Below are 26,571 nucleotides of genomic sequence, written 5' to 3'. Positions count from 1 at the left end.
CTGTAACGTCAGGCTCTGTCTTGTCAGTTAACAGAAGAATAACTCAAAGCCCACATGATGAAACACACAACAACTGTCATCAATATTGCAGGTTATTGATATCAGAGATTTGCCTTAATAATGGAATAGTTACACAGTACATGTATTTACAATAAACCTTGTATATATTCTTAAAAACTTTCATCTCATCTATGTAAATGAAAATTGTATCAAGAATGTTTACAGATTTATATATTGAAAGAAATCTAAAGAAATATACACAGCACAGCTGAAGTTCAAACTTGAGAGTTAGCTTTAAAGCATAGAAATGGCTACTTTAAAGGCATTAATAAAGCACACGATGGAGTTACAATGGTACCATGGGGTCCCACACCCGAGGATCCCGGCCCGCAGCAGCTCTCTGCTCCCAGACCCGGTGAGAGAGAGACCCAACCGCCTGGTCAGGTGGGCACTCCTGAGGCTGCAGAGCGGAAGAGACCACCAACACTGCTCACCCCTGCCCACATCCCTGGCCCAAGAGGAAACTGTATAAGGCCTCTGGGCTCCCGTGGGGGAGGGCCCAGGAGCAGCAGGACACCTGCCAGAGACACCACCAGACCCTGAAGGAAACAGACCGGATAAACAGTTCTCTGCACCCAAATCCCATGGGAGGGAGAGCTAAACCTTCAGAGAGGCAGACAAGCCTGGGAAACCAGAAGAGACTGCTCCCTGCACACACATCTCGGACGCCAGAGGAAAAAGCCAAAGACCATCTGGAACCCTGGTGCACTGAAGCTCCCGGAAGGGGCGGCACAGGTCTTCCTGGTTGCTGCCGCTGCAGAGAGCCCCTGGACAGCACCCCACGAGCGAACCTGAGCCTCGGGACCACAGGTAAGACCAAATTTTCTGCTGCAAGAAAGCTGCCTGGTGAGCTTGGGACAAACGGAAGCAGAATTTCTCTAGGACCAGGCACGTTCTGTGTTTACCGGAAGTCCCACACCCGAGGATCCCGGCCCGCAGCAGCTCTCTACTCCCAGACCCGGTGAGAGAGAGACCCAACCGCCTGGTCAGGTGGGCACTCCTGAGGCTGCAGAGCGGAAGAGACCACCAACACTGCTCACCCCTGCCCACATCCCTGCCCCAAGAGGAAACTGTATAAGGCCTCTGGGCTCCCGTGGGGGAGGGCCCAGGAGCAGCAGGACACCTGCCAGAGACACCGCCGGACCCTGAAGGAAACAGACCGGATAAACAGTTCTCTGCACCCAAATCCCGTGGGAGGGAGAGCTAAACCTTCAGAGAGGCAGACAAGCCTGGGAAACCAGAAGAGACTGCTCCCTGCACACACATCTCGGAACAGAGGAAAAAGCCAAAGACCATCTGGAACCCTGGTGCACTGAAGCTCCCGGAAGGGGCGGCACAGGTCTTCCTGGTTGCTGCCGCTGCAGAGAGCCCCTGGGCAGCACCCCACGAGCAAACCTGAGCCTCGGGACCACAGGTAAGACCAAATTTTCTGCTGCAAGAAAGCTGCCTGGTGAACTCAAGACACAGGCCCACAGGAACAGCTGAAGACCTGAGGAGGAAAAACTACACGCCCGAAAGCAGAACACTCTGTCCCCATAACTGACTGAAAGAGAGGAAAACAGGTCTACAGCACTCCTGACACACAGGCTTATAGGACAGTCTAGCCACTGTCAGAAATAGCAGAACAAAGTAACACTAGAGATAATCTGATGGCGAGAGGCAAGCGCAGGAACCCAAGCAACAGAAACCAAGACTACATGCCATCATCGGAGCCCAATTCTCCCACCAAAACAAACATGGAATATCCAAACACACCAGAAAAGCAAGATCTAGTTTCAAAATCATATTTGATCATGATGCTGGAGGACTTCAAGAAAGACATGAACACACTTAGGGAAGCACAGGAAAACATTAATAAACAAGTAAAAGCCTACAGAGAGGAATCGCAAAAATCCCTGAAAGAATTCCAGGAAAACACAATCAAACAGTTGAAGGAATTAAAAATGGAAATAGAAGCAATCAAGAAAGAACACATGGAAACAACCCTGGATATAGAAAACCAAAAGAAGAGACAAGGAGCTGTAGATACAAGCTTCACCAACAGAATACAAGAGATGGAAGAGAGAATCTCAGGAGCAGAAGATTCCATAGAAATCATTGACTCAACTGTCAAAGATAATGTAAAGCGGAAAAAGCTACTGGTCCAAAACATACAGGAAATCCAGGACTCAATGAGAAGATCAAACCTAAGGATAATAGGTATAGAAGAGAGTGAAGACTACCAGCTCAAAGGACCAGTAAATATCTTCAACAAAATCATAGAAGAAAACTTCCCTAACCTAAAAAAAGAGATACCCATAGACATACAAGAAGCCTACAGAACTCCAAACAGATTGGACCAGAAAAGAAACACCTCCCGTCACATAATTGTCAAAACACCAAACGCACAAAATAAAGAAAGAATATTAAAAGCAGTAAGGGAAAAAGGTCAAGTAACATATAAAGGGAGACCTATCAGAATCACACCAGACTTCTCGCCAGAAACTATGAAGGCCAGAAGATCCTGGACTGATGTTATACAGACCCTAAGAGAACACAAATGCCAGCCCAGGTTACTGTATCCAGCAAAACTCTCAATTAACATTGATGGAGAAACCAAGATATTCCATGACAAAACCAAATTTACACAATATCTTTCTACAAATCCAGCACTACAAAGGATAATAAATGGTAAAGCCCAACATAAGGAGGCAAGCTATACCCTAGAAGAAGCAAGAAACTAATCGTCTTGGCAACAAAACAAAGAGAATGAAAGCACACAAACATAACCTCACATCCAAATATGAATATAACGGGAAGCAATAATCACTATTCCTTAATATCTCTCAATATCAATGGCCTCAACTCCCCAATAAAAAGACATAGATTAACAAACTGGATACGCAACGAGGACCCTGCATTCTGCTGCCTACAGGAAACACACCTCAGAGACAAAGACAGACACTACCTCAGAGTGAAAGGCTGGAAAACAACTTTCCAAGCAAATGGTCAGAAGAAGCAAGCTGGAGTAGCCATTCTAATATCAAATAAAATCAATTTCCAACTAAAAGTCATCAAAAAAGATAAGGAAGGACACTTCATATTCATCAAAGGAAAAATCAACCAAGATGAACTCTCAATCCTAAATATCTATGCCCCAAATACAAGGGCACCTACATACGTAAAAGAAACCTTACTAAAGCTCAAAACACACATTGCACCTCACACAATAATAGTGGGAGATTTCAACACCCCACTCTCATCAATGGACAGATCATGGAAACAGAAATTAAACAGTGATGTCGACAGACTAAGAGAAGTCATGAGCCAAATGGACTTAACGGATATTTATAGAACATTCTATCCTAAAGCAAAAGGATATACCTTCTTCTCAGCTCCTCATGGTACTTTCTCCAAAATTGACCATATAATTGGTCAAAAAACGGGCCTCAACAGGTACAGAAAGATAGAAATAATCCCATGCGTGCTATCGGACCACCACGGCCTAAAACTGGTCTTCAATAACAATAAGGGAAGAATGCCCACATATACGTGGAAATTGAACAATGCTCTACTCAATGATAACCTGGTCAAGGAAGAAATAAAGAAAGAAATTAAAAACTTTTTAGAATTTAATGAAAATGAAGATACAACATACTCAAACTTATGGGACACAATGAAAGCTGTGCTAAGAGGAAAACTCATAGCGCTGAGTGCCTGCAGAAAGAAACAGGAAAGAGCATATGTCAGCAGCTTGACAGCACACCTAAAAGCTCTAGAACAAAAAGAAGCAAATACACCCAGGAGGAGTAGAAGGCAGGAAATAATCAAACTCAGAGCTGAAATCAACCAAGTAGAAACAAAAAGGACCATAGAAAGAATCAACAGAACCAAAAGTTGGTTCTTTGAGAAAATCAACAAGATAGATAAACCCTTAGCCAGACTAACGAGAGGACACAGAGAGTGCGTCCAAATTAACAAAATCAGAAATGAAAAGGGAGACATAACTACAGATTCAGAGGAAATTCAAAAAATCATCAGATCTTACTATAAAAACCTATATTCAACAAAATTTGAAAATCTTCAGGAAATGGACAATTTCCTAGACAGATACCAGGTATCGAGGTTAAATCAGGAACAGATAAACCAGTTAAACAACCCCATAACTCCTAAGGAAATAGAAGCAGTCATTAAAGGTCTCCCAACCAAAAAGAGCCCAGGTCCAGACAGGTTTAGTGCAGAATTCTATCAAACCTTCATAGAAGACCTCATACCAATATTATCCAAACTATTCCACAAAATTGAAACAGATGGAGCCCTACCGAATTCCTTCTACGAAGCCACAATTACTCTTATACCTAAACCACACAAAGACACAACAAAGAAAGAGAACTTCAGACCAATTTCCCTTATGAATATCGACGCAAAAATACTCAATAAAATTCTGGCAAACCGAATTCAAGAGCACATCAAAACAATCATCCACCATGATCAAGTAGGCTTCATCCCAGGCATGCAGGGATGGTTTAATATACGGAAAACCATCAACGTGATCCATCATATAAACAAACTGAAAGAACAGAACCACATGATCATTTCATTAGATGCTGAGAAAGCATTTGACAAAATTCAACACCCCTTCATGATAAAAGTCCTGGAAAGAATAGGAATTCAAGGCCCATACCTAAACATAGTTAAAGCCATATACAGCAAACTAGTTGCTAACATTAAACTAAATGGAGAGAAACTTGAAGCAATCCCACTAAAATCAGGGACTAGACAAGGCTGCCCACTCTCTCCCTACTTATTCAATATAGTTCTTGAAGTTCTAGCCAGAGCAATCAGACAACAAAAGGAGATCAAAGGGCTACAGATCGGAAAAGAAGAGGTCAAAATATCACTATTTGCAGATGACATGATAGTATATTTAAGTGATCCAAAAAGTTCCACCAGAGAACTACTAAAGCTGATAAACAACTTCAGCAAAGTGGCTGGGTATAAAATTAACTCAAATAAATCAGTTGCCTTCCTCTATACAAAAGAGAAACAAGCCGAGAAAGAAATTAGGGAAACGACACCCTTTATAATAGACCCAAATAATATAAAGTACCTCGGTGTGACTTTAACCAAGCAAGTAAAAGATCTGTACAATAAGAACTTCAAGACACTGAGGAAAGAAATTGAAGAAGACCTCAGAAGATGGATAGATCTCCCATGCTCATGGATTGGCAGGATTAATATAGTAAAAATGGCCATTTTACCAAAAGCAATCTACAGATTCAATGCAATCCCCATCAAAATACCAATCCAATTCTTCAAAGAGTTAGACAGAACAATTTGCAAATTCATCTGGAATAACAAAAAACCCAGGATAGCTAAAGCTATCCTCAACAATAAAAGAACTTCAGGGGGAATCACTATCCCTGAACTCAAGCAGTATTACAGAGCAATAGTGATAAGAACTGCATGGTATTGGTACAGAGACAGACAGATAGACCAATTTAATAGAATTGAAGACCCAGAAATGAACCCACACACCTATGGTCACTTGATTTTTGACAAAGGAGCCAAAACCATCCAATGGAAAAAAGATAGCATTTTTAGCAAATGGTGCTGGTTCAACTGGAGGGCAACATGTAGAAGAATGCAGATCGATCCATGCTTATCACCCTGTACAAAGCTTAAGTCCAAGTGGATCAAGGACCTCCACATCAAACCAGACACACTCAAACTAATAGAAGAAAAACTAGGGAAGCATCTGGAACACATGGGCACTGGAAAATTTTCCTGAACAAAACACCAATGGCTTATGCTCTAAGATCAAGAATCGACAAATGGGATCTCATAAAACTGCAAAGCTTCTGTAAGGCAAAGGACACTGTGGTTAGGACAAAACGGCAACCAACAGATTGGGAAAAGATCTTTACCAATCCTACAACAGATAGAGGCCTTATATCCAAAATATACAAAGAACTCAAGAAGTTAGACCGCAGGGAAACAAATAACCCTATTAAAAAATGGGGTTCAGAGCTAAACAAAGAATTCACAGCTGAGGAATGCCGAATGGCTGAGAAACACCTAAAGAAATGTTCAACATCTTTAGTCATAAGGGAAATGCAAATCAAAACAACCCTGAGATTTCACCTCACACCAGTGCGATTGGCTAAGATCAAAAACTCAGGTGACAGCAGATGCTGGCGAGGATGTGGAGAAAGAGGAACACTCCTCCATTGTTGGTGGGATTGCAGACTGGTAAAACCATTCTGGAAATCAGTCTGGAGGTTCCTCAGAAAATTGGACATTGAACTGCCTGAGGATCCAGCTATACCTCTCTTGGGCATATACCCAAAAGATGCCTCAACATATAAAAGAGACACGTGCTCCACTATGTTCATCGCAGCCTTATTTATAATAGCCAGAAAATGGAAAGAACCCAGATGCCCTTCAACAGAGGAATGGATACAGAAAATGTGGTACATCTACACAATGGAATATTACTCAGCTATCAAAAACAACGAGTTTATGAAATTCGTAGGCAAATGGTTGGAACTGGAAAATATCATCCTGAGTGAGCTAACCCAATCACAGAAAGACATACATGGTATGCACTCATTGATAAGTGGCTATTAGCCCAAATGCTTGAATTACCCTAGATCCCTAGAACAAACGAAACTCAAGACGGATGATCAAAATGTGAATGCTTCACTCCTTCTTTAAATGAGGAAAAAGAATACCCTTGGCAGGGAAGGGAGAGGCAAAGATTAAAACAGAGACTGAAGGAACACCCATTCAGAGCCTGCCCCACATGTGGCCCATACATATACAGCCACCCAGTTAGACAAGATGGATGAAGCAAAGAAGTGCAGACCGACAGGAGCCGGATGTAGACCGCTCCTGAGAGACACAGCCAGAATACAGCAAATATAGAGGCGAATGCCAGCAGCAAACCACTGAACTGAGAATAGGTCCCCTATTGAAGGAATCAGAGAAAGAACTGGAAGAGCTTGAAGGGGCTCGAGACCCCATATGTACAACAATGCCAAGCAACCAGAGCTTCCAGGGACTAAGCCACTACCTAAAGACTATACATGGAGTGACCCTGGACTCTGACCCCATAGGTAGCAATGAATATCCTAGTAAGAGCACCAGTGGAAGGGGAAGCCCTGGGTCCTGCTAAGACTGAACCCCCATTGAACTAGTCTATGGGGGGAGGGCGGCAATGGGGGGAGGGTTGGGAGGGTAACACCCATAAGGAAGGGGAGGGGGGAGCGGGATATTTGCCCGGAAACCGGGAAAGGGAATAACACTCGAAATGTATATAAGAAATACTCAAGTTAATAAAAAAAAAAAAAAAAAAAAACAATGGTACCATGGGAAAGTTTGGCTATGTGTGTGGATGGGAATATGGCAGTAGTCCTTTGGGGGTATTCGGGAGTGTTTGGATATGGAGAAGACAGATAATTTTGTCACATATCTGGAGGCACTCTGCAAACAGTGAGTTATAGTGTGATGTCAAGTATTCTGTAGACTTCTAAACACCCTGCATAGCTAAGGATCACGCCTCGCTTCCTGCTCCTCACATTTCTATTGTGGAACTACAATGCTACTAAATTGCTGTGTTTGCATCTTTAGATTTTTTCAATATATAACACTTCTGGCCACAGATCCTTCTGGCTCTGACTCTGCATCCTTCACACACACAGCACAACTATTTCCTGACGTTATTTCCCACTAAGAAAAATAAAATTGCACAGTCTGTATTGTGTCTTTATTAGATCAACCTTGTTCATTGTAGGACACTTGCAACACAACAGAAAAAGATACCGTGTTATAAATTTACACCACATGGGCTTGTTTGCCTTTAGGGGACAAGACAAAAATCCCCTGAATTTTGTCTTTAGAAAGGGAATTTCACCATGTTAATAGTGAGTTTTCAGTAGCACTGGCAAAGGAAATTGGAGCTGTGGCCTGATCCCATATGTAGAAAGCACAACAGGTGCTGAAATAGTTTCATGATAATAAGAATGAAAATTGGGCAAATCTAAATGATGCTAATTAAGTACATCAGGATTCTGCAGGAAGTGAATGAAAATGTATATTTCATAAAACAACTGCTGGTTTCTCCATCAAGTAATATAATGGATAGATGCTAGCCCGGATCTTATAATAAACGACTTTTTAATACCTAAGAGCTAATTTATAATGTTCCTTCCACATTGAACTGTAACCCGTCTTTGCTTTATCAGACACAAGAACATAGCTGCATGCATAATTTTCTTAAAATAAAGAAAAACTGAAGAAAGACCTGAACGATAAATAAAAAAGTTTCATATTAATAATGACCAGAATGTTAAATATAGAAAAAAATTGACTATTCCTAGAATCAAAGGATAGCTTTCTGGAAGAAAACTGGGCAGAAATTTTTGCAGCTTTGTACAGAGCGATTGGACATTTCCCAAGAAAATTACATTTGCTGAAAGTTACTCAAAGTTGTTTCAGAACAATTAAATATTGTCAGAATTTTGACACTTAACTCCATTTTAAATGTGAAATTCAAAATATTAATAAACACTCTATCTAAGCCCACCAGTTTAACTTTCAGCATTTAAAATGCCTTTTATACCAATACCAGACAGTTTCATCACGATTGCTCTGTAATACAACTTGAGACAGGGATGGTGATTCCTACAGAAGTTCTTCTATTTTTAGCTTTCCTGGATTTTTGTTCCGTATGAAGTTCAGAATTTGTTCTTTTAAAGTTTGTAAAAAATTGTGTTGGAGTGTTGATGGGAACAACATTGAATCTTTAGATTGCTTTGGTAAGATGGCCATGTTCACTACATTAATTCCATGAGCATGAGAGATCTTTCCATCTTCTATCTTTGTCATTCTTTCTTCAGGCACTTGAAGTTCTTGTCATACAAATCTTTCACTTGATTAATGATACACCAAGATATTTTTATTATTTGTGGCTATTGTGAAGGGTGTTGTTTCCATAATTTCTTTCTCAGACCATTTATCCTTTGTATGAAAGGGGGGGTACTGATTTCTTTGAGTTAATTTTGTATCCAGACACTTTGCTGAAGTTACTAGCTGTAGACTTTTGGGGGTCACTGATGTACACTATCATTTCTTCCTTTCCTATTTATATCTCCTTGATCTCCTTTTGTTGTCTTACTGCTCTGGCTAGAATGTCAAGTACTATTTTGAATAGATAGGAGAGAATGGCAGCCTTGTCTTGTCCCTGATTTTAGTGGGATTCCTTCAATTTTCTCTTCATTTAATTTTTTTTGTTGGCTATTGGCTTGTTGTATATTGCTTTTATTATGTTTATTATGTTTATGTATGTGCTATCTCCAAGACTTTTAAAATGAAGAAGTATTGGATTTTGTCAAAGGCAAATTTTTTCATCATTTAATGAGAAGATTAGTGTTTTTTTCCTTTCAGTTAGTTTATATGGTGAATTATGTTGATATATGGTTTTCATATACTGAACCATCACTGCATCCCTAGGATGAAGCCTAATTGATCATGATGGATGGTGTTTTGATGTGTTCTTGGCCTTTGTTTGAGAGTATTTATTGAGTATTTTTGCATTGATATCAAAAGAGATTCTTTGATTCTTTGATCTGAGATTCTTTGTGGAGTATTTGTGTGTTCTAGGTATCAGGGTGACTGAGGCTCATAGAATGAATCTAGCAGTGTCTCTTCTGTTTCTATTTTATGGAACAGATTGAGGGATATTAGTATCGGCTCTTCTTTGAGAGTTTTGTAGAATTTTTAACTAAAATGATGTGGTCCTGGATTTTTTTGATTGGGAAAATTTTAGTGATTGCTTCTAATTCTTAAAGGTTATAGCACTGTTTAGATAGTTTGCCTGATCTTGATTTAATTTTGGTAAGTGTTATTTGTCCAGAAAATCATCTATTTCATTTAGATTTTCCAGTTTGGCAGGGGATACAGGTTTTTGAAGTAAGACCTAATGAATTTTTAAAATTTTCTCAGGTCCTAATTTTGTTAATTTGGAAACTGTTTCTCTTTCTCTGCCTTTTAGTTAATTTGGCTAAGGGTTTATCTATCTTGTTGATTATCTTTGTTGATTTTCTCTAAGAACCAGCTGTTGGTTTTGTTGACCTTTGTGTGTGTGTGTGTGTGTGTGTGTGTGTGTGTGTGTGTGTGTGTGTGTGTGTGTTTCTAATTGACATTTCAGGGCTGCTGTTAAGTTCCTAATATGCGATCTCTCCAACTTTTTAATAAAGGCACTCAGTGCTGTGAATTTTCCTTTCAGCACTGCTTTCATTGTGTCCCACAAGTTTGGGTATGTTGTGTCTTCATTTTCGTTAAATTTCAGAAAATAATTTCTTAATTTCTTTCTTGACCAATTAATCATTGAGTGGAGAGTTGTTCAGTTTCCATGAGTATGTGGGCTCTCTTCTTTTCTTTTGTTGTTGAAGTCCAGCTTTAATCCATGGTGATCTGGTAAGATTCATGTGGGGTTTTTTTCTTTTTTCTCAATCTAGTAACCGTTGAGGCTTGCTTTGTGACTGATTATGTGATCAATTTCGAAGAAGGTTGCATGAGGTGCTGAGAAAGTCTATTCTTGGGTGAAAGGTTCTGTAGATATCTGTTAGGTCTACTTGGTTTGTACCATCTTTTAGTGTCATTGTTTCATTGTTTAGTTTTTGTTTCAACAACCTGTCCATTGGTGAGCTTGGTGTATTGAAGTCCCCCAAACAACTGGAGCAGGGGGCTATCCCTAAAGCTTTTGCAGGTCTGTGGAAACAGTTCTTCTAACTGCATTGCCTTCTCCTGACCTCAGTGGGAGAGAATGCACCTAACCTTGTGGAGATTTGATGTGCCAGGCTGGGAGGATACCCAGCAGGTTCCCAATCCTCTCAGGGCAGAAGGGAATTGGGGACGGGAGGAGCGATTGTGTGAAGGGGGTAGGGGCAGCAATTTTGGTGTAAAATGAATAAATAAGTAACTTAATGAAAAACAAAGCCATGCAGTGAGTGATAATGATGTCATCAGGACATGAGGGATTCCTGGAAAGTTCCACACACATGCATAAGAAGCCACGAGTTACATCTCTGCAAACCTGTTATACTGGCAATGTAAGCCATTCTACTCTTGTTTAAGGATTTGCGAAGATGCAAATCATCAGCGAGCTGGCAGAAAATGCTTCGCATTCAGCACCTGCACAGCTCGGCTGTCAGGAGGACCATTCCCAGGGAAAAGTTGCTTCATAAACAAAGGACATCATTTCTGAGCCATTCCACATGCTATCCCTCTCTTTTGACAGTCAGAGTATGAATGTTTCCTTTTCCCCTTTCCAGCTGGTAATCATTAACATATACTTGTTAGAATAAATAACTCTAGGCTTTTAACCCCATTTCTCTATTGTACATTTGGGTTTTTCATTCCAGTTACAAGATGGAATAATATTGTGGTCCCATTCTTCACGGTTTGGACCTCCTTTCTTCCCCTCTCGCTCAATAAAAGAGAAACCTGAAGGAAAGCATATCTGGCGTGAATCTCTGTGGTGAGGCTGTGATATGTCTTATTTTGTTCTTATGTTTTAAACATGAAACCCTGCATAGAGGGAAAGGTTCTCAGGTCATGCTGAATATCGACACTGAGTTTCACATTGCTCAACTCCATCCAATCTAGTGGTCAGTCCTCGTTTTTGGTTTGTTTCCATATGTCGAGGTATTGGGAGAAAAGGTTACCTCCCTGTCCATGTGGCTAATATCACTGAGGCTATAATGCTAAAATACGGCTTTAAATAGCTTGAGTGCTGAGATGGATCTTGCCATTTCGCTGTCTCTTTGCTTGTTTCTAGCTGTAGCTAGGCAAGCAGTGAAAATACCCTTTATTTGAAATACAGTATTCTTAAATTACTTTATGTGCATTATTTTATTGCCCCGTAAGCTTATTAGACTACTTAGTGGCTCCTTTGTGTGAGGAAATTGAAATTCATAAAAAAATAATAATCAAGTGTATGAAACTAGCTCCCAGTCAATAGTGCAGAAATTACCCAGAGCTCCGTGTGGGATAGACATTAGCCATTGGCTCCTGAACTCTAATGTGATACCTGCCTCCAATGGCTACACCTTGAATACACTCTGACAATACTTGATTTTGGATTTTTTTTAAAGATAAGAAAGTCATAGGGTCAACCTACACCACCCCCTGTCCTCCCTCCCTCTCTCACTTCCTCCTCCCACCTCTCTCTTATTCTCTTTTTCCTTCTCTCTTTCCTCCACTACCCTCTCCTTCCTCTTCTTCCCCCTCCCTCTGTTCTTCCCTTCCCTTCTCTTCCTTCCCCTCATCTCCCTTTCTTCTTCTCATCCTCCTCTCCCTTCCCCTCCCTTTCCTTTCCCTTAGACTTTTTCTTCTATCCAAACCCCTCGTAGCCATTGTTATGCTGTTCTTTCCTATATCTCTTTATATATGCTTTTTATATTGAAACTAAAAACAAGGACCTAATGACTGATTTCTTCACTACACCATAATACTTTGAAATTTACTTGAGGTTACTCTACTACACTGAGAGCTGGCTAGTAAGTCTATTCATCAATTGTAACTTCTAATAGGGTAAATAGGTTTTATAGCACAGGCCTTTTTTTGTTGTTGTTGTCATTTGTTTCAGTCAAAATTTATTATTTGTGCTGTTGACACAGAGGTATTATTTGGCATACATAGAAATGGTAAAACTAGTAATAATAATGTTTTAGGTTATAGGAGTTGCCTTATTTTTCTGAATGGAAAATTTCTGTAGTCTCAAATCATCTAACTGGACATCTTCTGTTGCCTCACAGAGAATCACGCACATTTTACTAACATAAAACTATTTTTTCTGCTGCCAAGAGTATTGCAATCCTTAATATGAATGTTTACAGTCACAATGCAATCTTGGTTCATTAACTCAGGAACCACCCAATTACATTGTGAAGAACTCTACATACAAATGAGCAGTAGAGACTCAGGCTGGGTCAGACTAGTGTGTAATGAGATTATCTATAAGAAAGCAGGCCGTTCAGAGCCATCTCTGACTCTGTGATCTGCAGTGATGGCCACTGTGAAGAGCTCTTGATTCGATGTCAAATGACATAGATTGCTTATGTGACACACATCCATTAGTTACCAGGGCATCATAATTAGATGATTGTTTTTGCTCTCTTTCTCCTATCAGGTTGTCATTTATATTTAACAATGATAAGAAAACCAGTAATACTTTTTATGACGTAGTAGCATAGGTATTTTTCTCTAGGTATTTGTTGTATTTAAAAAAGAACATAAATGTTTAAACTCTGAGACAGATTCCATCATGTTCTTAAATGGTTCATCAAAAAAAAAGTCATGATTTAAGCCAAAGCAACATTAGTGACTAAAACCTTTGTCTTCTCATCACTAACCCTGCTGTAAAAGTTTTCTTATTTCATTAGGCTATTGTACAAAAATGTGTCTGATGTTGTGGCCATGGGGAACCTTTTAAGGGTAAAGCAAGAAAACTGAGAACATCTGTACTTACTTTCAGTAACTCTAGAGCTTTCTATAAAATGTCATGACAGAGAAGAACACTGGGGTCAGCAGATATGAATGGCTGTCAACAGCCTCCCATCAAACAGAATGTCTACCATGTATCTTATCTGAGATCTCTTTAGAAGGTCAGTTTTCTTTTAATTAAAGAAAAAAAATATCTTAACTGACTTAAGTGATGAACTTTTGCTTGAGGAAATACTTGATTATGGCTTCTAGGTATATTTGTCTGTATTTCCTGTTGCAATGAGACTTGTGCTCTATCTCCTCAGTGAACACATGTGTGCACGTGCTCACACACGCACACACGCAAACACAAACACACACACATACACAAACACAAACACACACATATACAAACACAAACACATACACACACACAGCACATGTGTCTTAAGAAAAGATAAAGAAATCATTTTAATGTAGTTCCATCTCTACATAATTTCAAGCTCACTGTCCCAAGAGAAAATTATTCAGTCAAGAAAGGAGGGGGTACATTCGTGTGTGTGTGTGCGTGTGTGTGTGTGTGTGTGTGTGTGTGTGTGTGTGTGTTTTCCCACTACATCTGAAGTGCTAATATTATAGCCCTGAGTCACTATAGTAGGTTTAAAACAAAATGTTAATATGATACCCTTAGTATTATGAATGGTAATGATAGATGGTTTTGTTGATGAGCGCCTCATTTCTGGGAATAAAAACTTGTGGGGTTTTGATGTTTGTTTGTTTGTATATTTGTCTTTGCTTTGTTTTGTCTTACTACATAGCTCTAGCTGTCCTTAAACTCAGTATGTATACAAGACCAACCTCAACCTCAGCATGTGCCACCCTGCCCAGCTTACAAGACATGGATACAAAGTTAAAATTGTTTAACTTGAACCTTAATTTTCTTATCCATAAAATAGGTATATTACATTGTTCATTTCAGGGGATTGAATGAGGATGAAATAAAATGATACACAAAGCATTTAAAAAAAAAAGAAAGGAGGGGGTAGCTGCTGCCACTCGTACAACTCATTTTGCATTCCCTCGGGTATGCATTTCTGCTGTTGAGTTTGAGAAAAGTAAATTGTATAACAAAACAGTCATCCACAACATGGAAAATAGTCTTTATTGTCAGTCTTTACCTAGAAAGACATTCTTTACTGGCTTAGTCTAAATGAAGTATCTTTACAAAGTATTTTTAGCCTTCGCAAAGCTCAGTTTTAGAAAGAGCCAACGTATGGTATGAATAAAAGCAATTATCTCAATGCTCTAGACAGTGTGGTGGAAGGAGAATCACCAGCCCATTGGTGATTAGGTTCAACCGAATCTTTATCCAGGCCCACAACTCTGGGATCAAGGTCACACCCACACCTCATAATTTCCTTGACTCTCCTCCTGCATTTGCACAGTCATTGCAGATGGCTCCATCGCTTCCAATATCATACTGAGATTTTAAACTACGTACACCATCAGATATCATAAGCATTTTGAAATTTGCGGTAGCAGAGGAATGATCTCATTCCTCAAGTATAGCATCCATGGTTCTGAAAATTCAACTTTCCTATCTGACACATTCCAAAGACCATGTTAGCAACCAAAATCCCTCAGGAAAAGTGAACCACTGTTCCCAGTAGTCACTCCCATAAACTGGCTTGGAGTTTACATGAATAATATTCTCCAGATGTCGAATAAACGAATCTGACTGATAAGAGGGAACTCAGTCCTCATTTCATGTAAAGGTATTACTGTTCTACAGTAAAACCTCTAGTCTTATTGAACTGGGTGAGGTTACAGGGGCAGCGGATTGCTAAACCTTTTTATATCTATTCTGTCTCTGCTGATTTTAATACAGTCAAAGTTGTTGGGGCACAGTGCTGGTTTTTGACAATTAGTGGTGTAGGCAATGTAGTGTGAATGCTAAACAAGTCTACAGAACAAAGATAAACACCTTGGAAAAGTGGATCCAAGCTTTAGGCTGGACTGACCATACATGGACCTCAGAAGAAACTAAGGGGAATGGTACGGAGGATGCACCATCTCGTGTGTGTGTGGGTGGGGGGGAACCAACAAGGAAGCACCATCCGGGCATGTGGTTTGGTGGGATGAGAGCTATCAATCTCAGGTAGCTAAAGATAACTCCTATTTAGAGATGATGCTCTCATGCTCTCTTTTAAAGGATGCAGAAAGCATCTGGGAATTGAATGATGAGCTTTTCATTCACACAAATAACTAAAATACATAATTAAAATCACTAGCACATAATTTCAAAATACCACAAAAACCTCTCTGCATTTGGGAATGGATCTGTAAGTCCTGATTAAATTTATTCAAATTTAATCTCTCTGTGTTTCTTCAAAAGGAAATTCCACTATAAAATGTGCTTTAAACAAAACAAAAACAAACAAGCAAATAAAAAAACAAAAAATGAAACAGATAAATTCACCAGTTAGTAATGCATGGTAGTAGGGTAGAAGGCTGAATCTAGAAAACGAAATTTTACCTTCTTTTCTTGACAGATAGAATCCATGTCCATATAAAGCCTAAAAGAGAGGCCACTTTATTAATTTTTAAAAATTATCTGTAGAATGTGATTTCCACATATATTTCCCATCTATTAAATAAAAGGACATTTTGTCAAAATTGTACCATCCTTTGCTTTTCTCTTTCAATCTGGGAAATGGACATCTTTTAAGTGCTTTCAAATGCATAATTTCTGAGTCATTTTAATTCTGGATCCTCTATTGTCTATCACGTGTTTTTCCATTGTACTTTGTACTGGCTCAATAAATGGCTAATTAATTCTGAGGTCATTTTTAGGAAGAGATTCTAATTCTCAGATTAAAAAAATTGAAAATATAGATCCAGGTAAGCATTCATTAAACATAGTATAAATTTTACCCAGGAGTTATGAGAAAATAGGTGAAACCAGAGAGAACCTTACTCTTGTCCTAGGGTAGATCCACCTAGAAGAATTGAGAAGTTGTTCCAGTCATCTACTGAGTTAATTCCTTTACTTGGGACCCATCTCCTAAGTGGCAGACAGAAATATCACTTCAGATGGGCCCTAACACTAATGAAAAAAGCAAGAGTGGTTCTCAGGTTCTTAACATTAAAAGTGTACTGAATTGAGGAATTTAACTTTGCCCTCTGCTTCTGTCCCCTTTGTCCTGGCCCTCCTACTTGGCCAGCTTCAAAGAACCTGCAGGCAACTTACAGTTCTCTCTGACTCACACTGGGCATTTCTCTGTAGGCCACTAATCTAATAAATGATTCAGCCTGACTGCTGAATTGATGAGTCTCAGGGGTGAGCTGTAGGAAGAACAAGTTTTTTCCGAAGGCTGAAAAGTACTGGGCGAATTTTCTGGAAGGTTTGCTAAAAAGAGCTTTTCACACAAATGTAGCCATAATGATTTAGAGGAAACTTCTATTGTGTGTTATTGTGTACTTACCGCAAGTGTTTCATTGTCCAGTTATTAGCTTTCTGAGGTGAGAAAGACATACAGATTTCTATTTACCTTAGTCTTTGAGAACTTTGTAGATTTTGGAATGTAATATTCTGTATTTCAACATCTTTAAATATATAGAGACTTTTGTTTTGTTTTTTCAGATGATCAGCCCTATAGAATAAGCATTACTCTAGGGTGGTCAGATATTGTCTACTAAAATACATACTCATTACTGGGATACAAGGCAGATGGAACTTCTGTGCATTCAAAACCATTTCATGTTGACATATGAACAATAAAAAACTGTATTTATTCTACTTTTTGTTAATAAGAAATGATGTTCAAAACAACAGTATTTTAACTCATTTTTTTCTAAAAAGAATGACAATGTAAATGTAAATATGAATAATTGCTATTTACTGTTTTTACGTGTTGGGCTCCCATTATTTTTATTGCCCGAATAAATACATTGCAGTAACAATATCATGAGTTTTCAATTACTGTCTATTGCTATGATTAAAACCATGATCCCAAGCAACTTGGGGAAGGAAGGGTTTATTTCAGTTATATTTTCGTATTATAATCTAATGTCAAAGGGAGTTGAGGTAGGAGCTGCAAGCAGGAAACTGGTGGCAGGAACTGGAACAGATGCCAGGGAGAAGTACTGTTTACTGGCTTCCTCCCCAGGACTGGCCGAGCCTATTTCCTTATAGACCTCAGGACCTTCCTCTGTGAGATATGGAACCTTTCACATCAATCATTAACAAAGACAAAAAGCTACAAATGTTCCTAATGTTGGATAATAGGAAAGCATATCTTCAACTGTGAGTTCTCAGATAACTTTAGCTTTTGCCAAGTTGACGCAAAACAAACTATTATGACTTGGGATCACAAAATAAAGGGGATTTAGAAACTGATAAGATATGATAATTTAATACATTTCTAAATGTTAGACAGGTATTAGGGAAAAGTTTACAGTGTCTGGAAGTTTTTCACTTTACTTGTGGCCTGGGAGCATAGCTCAGAGACAGAGCATATGGTAAGCACACACAAGGCCATTAGCCTAGTGGTGAACTCCATCACCATAGACAATTCATAGGTTGAATACTTGTTTATCATGCAAAAAGACTGACTGAGAGAATTCTTAGTACTACAAAAGTAGGAAAATAAGAATGAAATAGCACGTTATTTTTAACTTTACTTGTTAGTGTTAGGTCACAAACTAGGCCAAGTGGCAGTGCTTCTGATAATGTCCCAAGATAATGACCTGAGCCTACCCTGGTCCTGGTCAGATCCTTATTAGACAAACAGAGTGATTTCTTTCTTCTCTTTCTTTCTTTCTTTCTTTCTTTCTTTCTTTCTTTCTTTCTTTCTTTCTTTCTTTCTTTCTTTCTTTCTCTCTTTCTTTCTCTCTCTTTCTTCCTTTCTATCTCTCTCCCTTTCTTTCTCTTTCTTTCTTTCTTTCTTTCTTTCTTTCTTTCTTTCTTTCTTTCTCTCTCTCTTTCTCCTCCTCCTCTTCTCCTCCTCCTTCTTCTTCTCCTTTCTCCTTCTCCCCCTCCTCCCCCTCCTTCTCCTCCTTCTCCTCCCCTTCTTCCTCCTCCTCTTCCTCCTCCTCCTTCTCCTCCTCCTCCTTTTCTTCTCTTCCTTCTTTTTCTTCTACTATAAATAATCTTTTAAAAACTTTTTATTGTTTTTTTGTGTGTAAATTTCACATCATGCATTCCAATCCTACTCAACTCATCTCCCCTCATACCTGCCCTCCACGCTTGCCACCCCACCCAACAGAACTTTTAAAAATCTCTTGTTGGCAGCTGTAGTGTCACAATGTATCCCATGTTATACCGTTTTGTCCACTCTTCTGTACTTGCAAATGTTCATTGCAATCTGTCATTGGTCTGGTACAAGGCCTCTGGCTCCTGCTACACCAGCAGTACTGGCATCTCACCCAGACTCCTCTCAGGTATCTCATCATTGCCCTATGTCACAGAGATCCTATAGTTTTGGATCTGTAGGATAGGACCCTTCGTGAACTCCAGCAGTTCATCAATGAGGTAGATGTTGGAGTGGGCCAATTCAAAGCCCTGGATTTGGGTCTGAGTGGTATCTGAGCTGGTCAGCCTGCCAGCTATCCTGTACTCCTACCACTTAGGCCACCTCTCCTCCTTGTCCAAGCTGGCCCATCCAAGGCCACCACCAGCAAGGGGCAGAACTCTCTCTCCCACTCTCATGGTCTCCAGTATGGCTTACTGGCAACACCCAGAACTAGGACCAGCTCTACTATGATGCTCAGGCAAGGTTCAGGTTCCACTCTCCAGAGTACTAGAGCTGTCTAGGGGTGAGCACAGATCTCCTGCTCTTACATCTCCAGGGCCAGCTCCCTCATCGTGTCCAGTCAAGGAGTGGGGCCAATTCTGCTCAGCCCTCAGACATCAACATGTCCCTGGGTGGCAGTCCAGACCAGGGACATCCACCTGACCTTTGCCACAATAGAACACTGCTGTTATAGGGGCATGGACCTAAATGTTCCCCCCTCCCCCAGTGGCAGCAAAGGCCAGCACCCAAAGATGGTCCTATATGGCATCTCTGGCTACTCACATCAGGCTGTTCCTCACTACCCTCGAGTATCCAGTTCTGTCTCTCTTCACTATACCCACATCCTTCTGTTTCTCCTTCTCTCCCATTTCTAAACCTCATACTTGCTGCTCTTAGTGGTACCTGGGGTCTTTGAGTGTCTAGGTTGTTTCACGAGTGCTCTCAAGAGGACTATGCCCTGCTCATGCATTATGGCTCCCAGCAGAGGTCATCTCAGCCATGGTCTTTCCTGACAGCTGTGGGAGCTCATCCAGATCTGAGAGGTGCCTGGTTTACTCAGGCTATCTCCCTGTGAGGGTAAGGTGGGGGAGGAGAGAAGAGACCCCTGAAGACAGACTGGTGGTCATCTCAGGCTCGCTATCTTTCAGGGAGTGTTAGGCTACTAAGCATTCAGATGTTAACAGGTCAGAACACTGAGCATAGACATGGCCTCTCTCCTTTCTGCCACCTACTAATGTACATGTGACACAGCAGTCACATCTGCAATGCCTCTAGGGGCAGTCTTAATGGGTCAAAAGAAACTACCTCAGCATTCCTCAGAAACCTGCTCTCTGTGAAGTTTCTGTTTGTAAGGAACTCCACCACTTCTTTTCTCCACCCCAATAGGCATCTAGGTTGTAATTAACCCAAACAACCTGCATCTGTTCAAAGACTCAATTCTGTTTACTCTTAAACAAAATTGACTTGTTTTAGAGCTGTTGTTGTCTACATTTTGAGGCAGCCTGAACGATTGTCCCCCAATAAACTATTTTTCTACACAAGGAATGGTGTTGTTCAGTGGTTTCACCTGAGTACACAGGGTGTCTGTCTTACTTAGGGTTTTACTGCTGTGAACAGACACCGTGACCAAGTCTTATAAAGCACAACATTTCATTGGTGTTAGTTATAGGCTCAGAGGTTCAGTCAAGTTTTGTCAAGGTGGGAACATGGTAGCATCCAAGTATACAGGTATGCAAGTACAGGAGGAGCTGAGAGTTCTACATCTTCATCTGAAGGCTGCTAGCAGAATACCTCCCAATGCTGCCATTCCCATGGCCAAGTATATACAAACCATCACATTCCACTCCCTGGCCCCCATAGGCTTGTTCAAACATATGAGTCTATGGGGGTCACTCCTAAGAATAACATAATGCAAAATACATTCAGTCCAACTTCCCAAGACCCCATAGTCTGTAGCAGTCTCAACAATTTTAAATGTTCAAAGTTCAAGGTTTCTTCTGAGATTCATCCAATCACTAAACTGTGATCTCCAAAACAAGACAGGAAAGCAGCTGGGTAAACTCCAAACTTTGCATCTCCATGGCTGATGTCAAAGTGGTCTTCAGATCTCCAGCTCCCTTTTCGTCTTTGTTGACTACAACAAACTTCTTTCTCGTGGACTGGATTCACTCCCTGTTAGCAGCTTTTCTCTGCTGGTATGCCACAGCTCTAACATCTTTAGCCTCTTCAACTTCACAGCTTCTTGTTCAAGTGTCTAGGATCTACACATGATCTTCTGGGCTCCTCTAAAGGGCTGGCATCACTTCTCTAGCTCTGCCCTCCATAGCATTCTAAGTCAGGTTGATTCACTACGGCTGCTGTTTTTGGTGATCATCCCCATAGTACTGGCATCTCCAATATAATGGGGTCTTCTGCTGTAACTAGGCTTCACCAATAGTCTCTCATAGGCTCTCTTCATGTTGCCAAGTCTCAACTCCTTTACATGACCCCTTCAGTCCTTAGCCATCAAATCCAACAGAGGCTGCATCTTTACCCATGGCCTTCCATGGCCTCTCATAGTGCTAATCCTCAGCTGATTTTCATGACCCCTTTATGCCTTCAAAACCAGTACTACCTGGGTGATTCTTACACATTACCAAGGACAGCTGCAGCATGAGATACAACCTTGGCAATCTCTGGAACACAGCTTCGTTGTGCGCTCAGAAAATACTTCCCAGAAGGTTTCACCTCAACGATGCTGACTACTTAATCACTACTAATTTGTTAGCTCCAGCTCACCAGCAATCAACAGTCCCAGTAAAGCAAATCTTTGCTTTGGTCGTTCTGGTATCTTGTTAATCACAACTGATTCTTCAGTTGCAGCTAACCAAAACTATAGAATCTTCACAATCAAAACAGCAAGGGACCTGATAAGAGTCTTTAATCTTCCCTCTGAAATTTCACAAACCAAACCTCCATTGTTTGCTCCTGTTACCATTATCTTCCAAGCTCCTATAGAACATCTCAGAGATGTCTTAATATTCAAAGTTCCTAATCCTTCTGTATTCCTCCCCAAAACATGGTCAGATTGTCACAGGAATACCTCATTTCTGCTATCAATTTGTCTTAGGGTTTGAATTCTTGCACAAAACAATCAAGAAGTAAGTTGGGGAAGAGAGGGTTTATTCAGCTTACACTTTACATTTCTGTTCATCACCAAAAGAGGTCAGGACAGGAACCCACACAGGGCAGGAACTTGGAGGCAGGAGCTGATGCGGAGGCCACAGAGGGGTGCTGCTTACTGGATGCTATGCTTGTTCAAAACACTCTTCATGAGACTTAATCAGAGAACAAAGTCTGTGCTGGGCTTTTCTGAGACTTCCTTGGTCAATGCATTTAATATAGATTTCTTTAGCTTAGACTCAGGCAGACTCTTCAGACAAGGGCAAAAAGCAGCCACATTCTTCACCAAAATACCACAAAACTGTCTCTAGGCCACATACTGAAATTTTCCACTGAATCCTCCAGGGCCAGGTCTGCACAGTTCAAATAAACCTCAACAATAAATCTTTCATATTCTTACTTGGATAAGCTCTTAAGCCCTATTTAAAGCATTCCACTGCTTTCCCAATCCAAAGTCCCCAAAAGCATGATCATACTTATCACAGAAATACCCTACTCCCGGTACCAACTTCTGTCTTAGAGTTTTACTGTTGTGAACAGACACCATGACCAAGGCAAATCTTATAAAGGACAACATTTAATTGGGGCTGGCATCCAGGTTCAGTAGTTTAGTTCAATATTATTAAGATGGGAACATGGCAGCACCCAAGTAGGCATAGTATAGGAGGAGCTGAGAGTTCTACATCTTCATCTGAAGGATGCTAGCAGAATACTGCCTTCCAGGCAGCTGAGATGGGTGTCTTAAATCCCACACCCACAGTGACACATCTACTCCACCAAGGCTATGTCTCCCATAAGAGCCACTACCAGGGCCAAGCATATAAAAACCATCACAGGGTCATTCCCTGTAGCACTCATTAGACAATTACTTATTTTTAAAGTCCATTTTATTGAGAAAGGCTCTCAGTATTTTGACCAAGTTGACCTAGAAATCAATTTCATTCTACCTCAGCCCCCTAAGTCCCAAGTGTTGAGTTTATAGGTGTGTGTCACAAAATATTGCTAATACTATGGATTTTAAAATTTCTCTACTTTACAGCAACACTATCAAGTAATCTAAACAGAAGACTTCTGCAGTGGATAAATTATATGGTTTGAGTTGTTATCCTTTATAATCACGGTTGTAAGCCCACAGAGCTCAGATTAGCCCCACAAACAACATTCAGTCATTAAAGCCATCATTTTAATACTAAAACTATATTTAAATATCCTGTAGAGATTCAAAGCTCTTTGGGTATGTCAATTTCTTCATAGACCTGTAAAGAACAAAAATAAAAATAGACAATAGACTATTAACTCTTAAGTGCTTAAGTTGTTTAACAGGTTTCTTCAGCATCTAGGACTACTATGATATGTATTATCAAATTTTGATACAAGTGTTTATTTACTTTTTTGATGAAAATGATAGATTATTTTTATTCATTTTTTGACTCTGAATGACATATTCTTTTTATTGGATATTTTATTTATTTACATTTTAAAGTTCTCTTCTTTCCTGGTTGCCCCTTTGGAAAACCCCTATCCCATCCTTCCTCCCCCTGCTTCTATGAGGGTGCTCACCCACCCACTCCCACCTCCTGCCCTGGCATTTCCCTACACTGGGGAATCTAGCCTTCTCAGGACTAAAGGCCACTCCTTCCATTGATAGCTGACAAGGTCATCCTCTGCTACATTTGTGATTGGAGCCATGGGTCCCTTCATGTGTACTCTTTGATTGGTCGTTTAGTCCCTGGGAACATTGAAGGGTCTGGTTGGTTGATATTGTTCTTCATATGGGTTGCAAACCCTTTCAGCTCCTGCAGTCCCTTCTCTAACTCCTCCATTGTGGATCCCGTTCTCAATCCAATGGTTGGCTATGAGCATCTGCCTCTGTATTTGTCATACTCTTGCAGAGCCTCTCAGGAGACAGCTATATCAGGCTCCTGTCAACAAATGTTTCTTGGCATCCACAATAGTGTGTAGATTTGGTATCTGTATATGGGATGGATCCCCAGGTGGGGCAGCCTCTGGATGGCCTTTCCTTCAGTCTCAGCTCCACACTTTGTCTCTGGATTTACTCCTTTGAGTATTTTGTTCCCTCTTTTTTTAAATAATTCTATTTTTATTGGATATTTTATGTATTTACATTTCAAATGTTATCCGCTTCCCCCATACCCTCTCTCCTCTCCCCCTGCTTCTATGAGGATGCTCCCACTCCCACTAACCCTCTCCAATCTCAATACCCTGGCATTACCCTACATTGGGAAAACGAGCCTTCACAAGACCAAGGGCTTTTCCTCCCATTGATTCTGGACAATGCCATTCTCTGCCATATATGTGGCTGGAGTCATGGGTCCCTCCATGTGCACTCATTGGTTGGTGAAGTAGTCCCTGGGAGCTCTGGTGGGGTTTGGTTGTTTGATATTTTTGTTCTTCCTATGGTGTTGCAAACCCCTTCAATAAATTGTTTTTAAAATAATGTACTGTCGCTATATAAAAGTCTTGTAAAGCTTTATCAAAGGCAAACCTAAATCCAAGGGCAACCAATGCAGTTAGTCCTCCCTTTGGCCTATACACCTTTCCTCAGGAAACTGTAGGATAATCTGACTACAGGAAGGAAAACAACTTCAGGTGTGCCTTTTGGGGGATGCATGTTCAGGAGGTAACACTGAGCCTTCATGACTTCTAATGCTCTAGACAAGGCTTGACAGGGGGAGGGGAGAGGGGATAAGGGAAGATAACATTTGAAATGTAAATACATAAAATATCCAAGAAAAATTATTTTTTAAAAAAGAAGAGGGAACAATCATCCCAACACTTCCACAAACTGATGTCTGAAACTTTCTCTCTTGGTAAGGTACACGGTGAAATATGTCATGGTAATGACTATTGTTGTGCCTACTCTGACCTCCCTTGCTAAATGAGGAAAGAGCAGAGAGTTCTGGTCATATAAGATTGACCAGTGAAATTCAGAGCAGCAATGTGGGTTTTGTTAATGGTGCTCTAGAAGCCATCAATGATCATGTTGAAGTAAGAGGCTTTATTTCGGATACATTTACACCCTGAGAATAATTGTTTCTGGCGGAGATCAGATTTATCTTCTCATACATTGAAAGGTTTTTAAATAGTCTTTTATGTTTACAATGTCTTTTACATTGGCAGAGATGGAATTCACACATCAATCTTAGTGTCTGATGTATAAGTGATGGAAAGTTTTGGTCATGTGAAATCTTCCCTCTGCCTCCCTTACTTGCCCTGCCTGTCTGTCTGCCTGCCTGCCTGCCTACCTACCTACCTATCTATCCATCATCTATCTATCTATCTATCTATCTATCTATCTATCTATCTATCTATCTATCTATCTATAGATATATCTGTAAGATGATGTTATTATGCAGCAAGTTGAGTCTCTGATAAGGTGTAGCCTATCATTGGATGAGAAGGAAGGAGGGGGGAGTCTAGGGAGGATAGGATTCAAAATGGAGAATGGAGACGACAGAGGAAGATGATTCTGATCCAGGTGGTCTAGATCAAGTTTATCTTGTCTAGATGGGTGGTTTCTATCTTTATTAATTGACAGTGAATTTATTCTGGGCATGTATTGTGGATTGAGTATTTAACATGTAAATCTGATTGTTCGGTTACAATTTGTTGAGTCTTGATTTTACCAGGTGGGTGGCTGGAACCAGAGAGTTCCCATCTGGCCAGGCTGGCAGGGTGACTAGCAATGGGACTGGATCGATTGCTGGGGCTAGAAGATAGCTAGGCTAACATGGCATGGTGCCACACTGAAACCAGCCACAGCTGAGATAAATTAATGTTAGTTCTATGTGACCTGACAGTGCCAGAGCTAACACCAGGGAACGACCCCTGGGTCCAGAGTATCGGGGCCCAGCGTGGAGCAGTGACAGGTGGGAACTGGTCATGCCTATTTTTTTATTCCCCCCACAACATCTATCTATCTATGTGTATTATATTATTTGGGTGTTTATGCCTTTCATTTTCAGAGCCTCTGTATAAAAGAGAAACAAAACAAGTTGATTTTGAGTGTCTCGAATGTGGGAGGCAGCCATTTTGTTTTATAGCTGCCACTTGTCTAGTTTATGAGTCTCTTTTTCAGTTATCCTCCAGAGCTAGTCTTGACTGTAACTCCTCTTTGCGTTTCCTGTTTGAGATGCTCAAATATCAGGAACAAAAGGAAAACGCCATGGAAAGACGACAGAGAAAACTCTATGTAATCCTTTCATAAGCTTGTCTTACAGGTTAAGTTTTAGTTATAAGAAAAGATGTTTCCTTAAATTTTCTTATAATTCATTTATATATGAATTTAATTACATACATAAATTCTGACATTTTAATTAACTCAGAAATGTTTTTCTCTTGAACCAACTATGATTGTTACACAGTATACTTTAAAATGAAGTATAAGATATTTTAAGTAATTTTTAAAAGTAGTTAGTTATTTGTGATTCAGACTAATAAAATTTTGAAACTTAAAGTAGGTCAATAAATATATAATTAAATAAAAAACCAGAAATGAAAAATTAAAACTCATTCTTGCCCTGCAGAACCTTTTTTTAACCTGTTTATAAGAGAAACCGATTGAAAA

General features: G+C 40.2%; 1 long non-coding RNA gene and 1 other non-coding gene across 2 annotated transcripts in view; one reads left to right on the top strand and one right to left on the bottom strand.

Annotated features, from left to right (window-relative positions):
* The window catches only part of LOC134485928 (uncharacterized), a 165,337-nt gene that overhangs the window by 26,984 nt on the left and 111,782 nt on the right, over nt 1-26,571 (top strand). The window lies entirely within an intron of this gene.
* Nucleotides 19,972-20,103, bottom strand: LOC120101279 (small nucleolar RNA SNORA17). The gene has a single exon (XR_015679334.1). It is a non-coding gene; the product is annotated as a small nucleolar RNA SNORA17 (small nucleolar RNA).

This window comes from Rattus norvegicus, chromosome 2 (assembly GCF_021556685.1).
Source record: "Rattus norvegicus strain SHRSP/BbbUtx chromosome 2, alternate assembly SHRSP_T2T, whole genome shotgun sequence".
Taxonomy (NCBI): Eukaryota; Metazoa; Chordata; class Mammalia; order Rodentia; family Muridae; genus Rattus; species Rattus norvegicus.
This window is presented reverse-complemented; position numbering and strand designations above follow the sequence as displayed.